Below are 6,998 nucleotides of genomic sequence, written 5' to 3' on the forward strand. Positions count from 1 at the left end.
AAAGTTAAACCAATGACTTCCCCTGAGATGCAGACAGTTTTAAATAAAACGAACAGCTCATCAGGGTTATGTTACCAATGAAAAAATCACTAAATAATTTTCCACCTGAAATACAAGATTCTACTTTGTTTAGCCACATACTATAGTGAAACATCAGTGAGCTGATGTGACAGCCCCACATACACACCAAGTAAAACCTGGTGACAGTGGTCACAAGGCCTTCCCACCTTTGGCCTTGGGTGATAACAGCAACAGGCTGTTGCCTTCAGGCATGAAAAGTGACATCCTCCCAGAGTCCCTGTAGGCCTCAGGGTGGCCACTGTTTGCTACCATCTGTTATGGGTTGAACTGGGTCCCTCCAAAAGAGCCCTTCAAGATTTAAGCGCCCTGTACCTGTGAACGTGACCTTGTTTGGCAATAGGGTCTTTGCAGATGTAATAGTTAATACGAGGTCATACTGGTGTAGGGTCGGTCCTAATCCAGCATGAGTGGAATCTTGATAAAAAGAGAGGAGACACAGAGGGAAGACAGCCATTGTGAAGATGGAGCCAGAGGCTGGGGTTATACTGCCACAAGCCAAGGAAGACCTGGGGCCACCAGAATTTGAGAGAAATAAGAACGTGAAAGGGGCTGTGTGGAAATTTCACATTTATTGTTCATTGCCAGAAGTACAGGCCTAGCTTCCTGGGTATTGTGGTATTGTTAATGCCTACCTTGCATAGTTCACTTTTGCATGCTCCTGTGATTTTGATTTATTTTCCTCCTATCGTCCCTCTTGCTTTCCCATGATATTTTCTTTTTTGTTACTCTTTCTCCCTCCTCCTATTCTAGTCAGATTAACTAAAGTTTCTTCTTGGAGGGTAGCAGAACAAATTGATAACCCTCAAGGACTAGGATTAACCCATCTACGATGTGACAGTTGTAACTAATGGTGCCAGATAACCTCTGAGGACCGCCAGTAAGAAGTTAGATCATCTGGGGCGTGCAGAAGAATGTAAACCACCGGAAGAGAAACTATAATCCTGTCCATATAAAACCTTCAGCCAGTCTCCATTCGGAGAGACAGGTCTTTTGGAGGAGCTCATTCCCCTCTGTCTCCTGTATATCGATATACAATAAAACACTCTTGCTGCTCACCTCACCCGTCTCAGTATTGGCTGCTGCGGCAGGTGGCTCAGACCCGCCATTGCGCTAACAGAAGGATCTTCCCCTAGAGCCTTTGGAGAGAACATGGCACTGCTGACACCCTGAATTCAGACTTCTGGCCTCCAGATCTGCCAGCCAATACATTTCTGTTCTTATCAGCCACCTAGTTTGTGGTATTTGTTACAGCAGCCCCAAAATACAAGGTTCCACTTTGTATTGTCACATGCTGCAGTGACACCTCAGAGCACTGACATGACAGCCTCGCTCACACACGAAGTATAACCACAACAGTGGTCACCACAAGGCCTTCCCACCTAGGGCCTGGGTGAAAAGACCAACAACCACTTCCTTGAGGCATGAAGAGCGACATCCTCCCGGGCCCCCTTGGCCTCAGGACATCACACTGCCCACTGCCCCCTTCTCCAGGCAGGGAGTGAGAAGAGCATCCGGACCGCTTCCTGGGTGCCAGCATCTACCATATACATTATTCATGTGAAAGAAACAGTGTGGGTTCCACACTGGATGAGGACATTTGCTGCAGAAAAGATAATTCTCCTACTAAATAGACACTTCAACACCATTGTCATGCGTCCTTCAGAAGAAAGGGTAGGCTGTCGGCATATTTTTAACAGGAAGAGTGTTTTCTCTCAGTGGCAGTTGTGAGAAGGATACTTATTGCTAGTCTAGAAAGTCTCCCAAGAGGTGTATATTTTCACCAAACGGGCTTGTCATCAATAGAAAATTATCTTGATAACTCTACCAGTTCATCTAGGAGAAAAGGACTGGTCCAGTTGCCACTGAACGGATTCCAACTCACGGCCACCCCACGTGTGTCGGAGTACACCTGTGCTCCACAGGGTTTTCAGTGGCTGACTTTGGAAGTAGGTTGCTGGGCGTCTCTTCTGAGGCAACTCTGGGCAGGGGTGGGCGGGGGGAGAACTCCAACTTCCAACCTTTTAATTAGCAGCTGAGCATGTTATCCATTCGTACCACTCAGGGAGAAATGTTGTTGTTGTTGTTAGGTGCTGTCAAGTCAGTTCTGACTCATAGCGACCCTACATACAACAGAACGAAACACTGCCTGGTCCTGCGCCATCCTCACAATCATTGCTGTTTCAGCCCATTGTTGCAGCCACTGTGTCAATCCATCTCGTTGAGGGTCTTCCTCTTTTTCACTGACCCTCTACTTTATAAGTAGAACTCAACTCAATGGCAAACAACTACAACTGCCAAGCATGATGTCTTTCCCCAGGGACTGATTCCTCCGATAACACATCCAAAGTATGTGAGACGTAGTCTCACCACCCTTGCCTCCAAGGAGCATTCTGGCTGTGCTTCTTCCAAGACAGATATGTTCATTCTTTTGACAGTCCACGGTATATTCAATACTTTTTGCCAACATCGCAATTCAAAGGCGTCAATTCTTCTTCGGTCTTCCTTATTCATCGTCCAGCTTTCACTTGCATATGAAGCGATTGAGAACACCCTGGCTTGAGTCAGGCGCACCTTAGTCCACAAGAAATGTACACGCCCTTTAATGCTCCTCAAAGGCACAGTTATGTGAAACAGCCGTTCCTCAGTATGAATTGTTCTACCCCACCCCCCCAAAAAAAAACCAAAATATTGCCGTTGAGTCGATTCCAGCTCATAATGACCCTATAGGACAGAGCAGAACTGCCCCATAGGGTTTCCAAGGAGTGCCTGGTGGATTTGAACTGCTGACCTTTTGGTTAGCAGCCATAGCATTTAACCACTGCGCCACCAGGGCTTCTGAATTGTTCTACAAGTGGCTGTAAAGCAAGAACACTGGCCTGATAGAGGTCATGGGATTTTCTCTAGGCACCACCATGCAGTCAGTACTCCTGTGTGGCCAACCCCTCACAGCACAGGAGCTTCATCATAATTGGATAGCACAAATCAGTCATTTTCTTGCTGTGCTTCTCATAGCATTGGACTATCAATGACTCCTTTTTCTTTGTTCAGCACATTCTAAAAACTCACCTCTCAACAAGATTTTTTTTTTTTAAGGAGTTCATATTTGCTCTGAAGTCTAAGAATACTATCAATAAAGAAGAGATCTCTGGAAAACAGTGAGTTGACGGGTCTTTGGGAAGGCATATTTCTCTTCTGATTCTCTGTTTTCCTCTAACGCTAGTCCTTCGGTGCTGTTGTCGCTGGTTCTGCCCTGCCCTCCCCTTAAATGGCGAAGCCCTCAACCCTCCTTTCTCACACTACGCTCCTCCTCTGCCCTGGGTCTTCCTAGCAGTGCTCCGTGCCCCCCAACCCCTTGCAGTTCTACCTTCTCTCTGTCTGCCCAGTGACCCCAGTACTGCCCAAGCCAGCACCTCTGAAACTTTCAGGAGCCTGGTAGCCTCCCAGGACTTCGTTACAATGCAGGGCTCTGCAGCGCTCTGTGCCAACACTTCAGGTGATGCTGACCATACCTGACAGCCAGCTCATACCAGCCATCTGCCGCCCTGTCTGCCTGCGCTGGTCCGGGCAGTGACCCCAGCTGCAGCCCACTCTCCGTACCTAGGAACATGGGCATTCCGAGTCCTTGCTGTGTCTCACACTCGTCTTCCAGTCTCCTGCCCACTGTTCCTCCAAGTGGCTTTGGCACATGTGCCTGACTCCCCTCATCTATGCCATTGTCTTGTCTAAACACACTGTCTCCAGTCTGCACTGCTGGGTACTCTGCTGGCCTTCTACCCTCCCCTCCTTTTCTTCCTCTTTCACAGACGTATCACCATGATTGCTGTCACCTCCCTCTCTTGCTAACAGAGGCAGCTTCCCCTGCCCAAACCATCTCACATGTCCTTGCCCTCCCCATCCTCAATCTCATTTCTACAGGCCTGGGGCACAGGCCACGGAGGACATCCTCCAGCCAGCAATGCCTCCAGGACCCTCTGTCATGTCTGTGCTCAAGGCACTCCCTCTGCTTGGGGGCTGCACCCTCTTGCTCCCCCGGCCACATCCGGTCATCTTTTCAGACCTAACTCAAATGCCACCACACTGTGTTACTGTCCCTAACTTCTCATGTCCTCTTTATGCAGTGGTAGTCCACTGCTGGCTTCAACTAACAGAGTAAGCCTTAAAGAACAGTATTTTCAGTAAAATGTCAACACTTTCTGATTTCTAAAAATTGTAACATGACTACCACATTTGTTGATTCATTGGCTTGCCACTCACGTCTGCATCAGTGTCGACATCTGGGTGTGAACTGCACGTTGAAGTGAACCCACGTATGATGAGATGGCTGTGACCAGGCCTGCTGGGAGCACAGGTAACCTCAGAGCAGCCCTGCCTGGCCCAGTCCTGCGGGTGCAGGCAGGGGATCCTCCTGAGTGGCTCTGATGGTATATCTCAGCTCCGTTCTCAAGTATGAGTTCAGCTGATAGGGGAAGAGGTTCCACTCAAGCATCAGAAGCATCACCACCGATCAGCCCTGTGCTCTGATGGTGGGATTTCCTGTGCTGGACCCAACCTGGATACTGGCTTAAGAAAGAGGCATTTGTTGCTGTTGGTGGTGGTGGTGGTTTTTGAGAATGGAGCTGGTTTACTGCAAGGACAACTTAACGCTCATGCATTGGCTATACTCACTCCCCAAGGTCAGCTCACACATTGCCATCCCTGTTCTCATCACCAACCACACGCCCAGGAATCCTACACTTCTCTCTCCTCTGATCTCCTGATCCATACCATCTGCCTAGCTAACATCTCCACACGGTGGTCCAATAGGCAGCTCAAGCTTCACGTACCCAAAACAGGGCTTTCGGTTCTTCATGCTGTCCCACCATCAAACATAGTCCTCCCTCAGACTCTCCTAATGGAGGAAACGACACCACATCTAACCAACAGTTTGAGAGAAAACCATAGAGATTTTCAGAATTCTTCTCCATCACCTACTCCTCACGGTTAGTCCACTGAGTCAGAGAAGAAGGCTTTCTCTAACAGAAGCATCCATTATACACTGGAATGACGCCCCTCGAGAAGCCGTGAGCTTCATTCAGGAACCTCGTTCCATCAGATGCAGGCAGGCCATCTGTGGAAGGACAGGCAAATCTAGAAGAAGTCCAGATGAGCGGGTCTCCAAGGTTCTCTTATCAGTTTTCCTCCAAAACATATTACAGACTCATCCGCTTCTCACCATCTCCTGACACTGTCCTTAGTGAAGCCACCTCATCTCCCATCTAAATGAAAGTCCCTTTTCTAGCCATCCTCTTTCCAGTCCTGTGCTCCTGGAGCCAATTCTCTTCACAGCAGCCAGAGTGATGTTTCCAAACTCTGCTCAGCTCATGTCACATCCCACATGTTCTTCCCCTGTCCCAAATGCTCTACCTGGTTGACCCGAGCCCCCTCGGTCTCCCCATGCTCCACTCTGACCACCACCCTGCCCTTCTTCCTCTCCTTCCTACGCTGAGTTCTTTCCTGTCCCCCAGCTTCTGCACTCTGTCTTGGCTGTTTGGTTTGTTTTGCTTGGCACAGCTGGTCCTTCTCAACTCTGAGTCCCCGGTTCAATATCAACTCTTCAGATAGGTGTGCCCTGATGACCTAAGGTGGCTGCCTCTGCCCACCACTCTCTGCCCCCTCATTCATACTTATCCCACTATGGTACTTATTTCCTTCACTGCACTTATCACAAGCCTATTATTTCCCTGCTTATTTATTGATGGTTTGCCCTTGCCCTGAGACATAAGCTCCACAGGATTGGTCATCTTGGCTGTCTTGCTCACTGATGTTAACCACAGCGTAGCTCCTCAAAGAAGATCTGTTCAATGGAAACATGCTGATCTTCTCTCTCTCTCTCCTTCTTTTTTTAGTTTTTCTCATGAATGTATATTGTCTTTGTAATAAAATTTTTAAACGTGCAGTTACTGTTTTATCCAGGCGGAGTACCAGAGTCTAAGAATCTTCTAAATTCCCCCAGTCCCTGGAGAGATGGCTGCATCTGATGGAACATCATTCCTGAATGGAGCTCACTGCTTCTTAAAATTGATGTTTTTGGGACAAACAGCTTTCTTCTCTGATTCCCTGCTCCTTCTCCTGTACCCCAATCCCTGATCTGTCTCCCACAACACACAGGACAATTCTAGATCTGCTTCCACAGAGCAGTCCTCAAAAGCTTGATCACAGCTACCACTGTCCCATCTCAACATGAACAAACTCGTCCACACTTGTCATTCCTTCAACGGCTTTCATTACCCTGGTCATTTTTACCCCACAGAGTTTCATTTTGCCTAAAACTCTCTTTAAAGTGTAACTAGCTTTGAAGCTGCCGCTGTGATCTCACAAACGTGCCTCTCCCCTGAGTCTGTAGCCACGGTTCCACGAATCAGTCATGGGCTGACTCAACTGGTCAGCAACCACGTAGGGCTGTGGCTAATGAAAAGCCTTCCTTTTTCACAAGCTGTAAAGACATATTCCCCCACCTGGAATTTACACAGTAAGACTTCTGCATTTACCCCTCTCACACCCCCTTCCATGTGGAATGGTCCCACCCATTTCCACCTGGAGCCTTTCATTAAGTCAGCTCAGGGTTTTCTTACCTCAGCACTACTGACTTTTTTTCTTTTCTTTTTTGTAATTGTTGTAGTTTAAGTGAAAGTTTATACTTCAAGCTAGTCTCTCATACAAAAATTTATACGTATATTGTTATGTGACCCTAATTGCTCTCCTTATACTGTGACAGCACACTCCTCCTTTCCACCCTGGATTTCCTGTGTCCATTCAACCAGCTCCTGACCCTCTCTACCTTCTCATCTCACCTCTGGACAGGAGCTGCCCATTTAGTCTCATGTATCTGCTTGAGCTAAGAAGCACACTCTTCACGAGTATCATTTTATGTCCCATAG

General features: G+C 47.9%; 1 protein-coding gene across 4 annotated transcripts in view; it reads right to left on the reverse strand.

The window, feature by feature from the left end:
• Positions 1-6,998, reverse strand: part of SYK (spleen associated tyrosine kinase) — a 130,831-nt gene that overhangs the window by 74,991 nt on the left and 48,842 nt on the right. The gene's annotated exons all lie outside the window — the stretch shown is intronic.

This window comes from Trichechus manatus, unplaced genomic scaffold, assembly GCF_000243295.1.
Source record: "Trichechus manatus latirostris isolate Lorelei unplaced genomic scaffold, TriManLat1.0 scaffold00201, whole genome shotgun sequence".
NCBI lineage: Eukaryota > Metazoa > Chordata > Mammalia > Sirenia > Trichechidae > Trichechus > Trichechus manatus.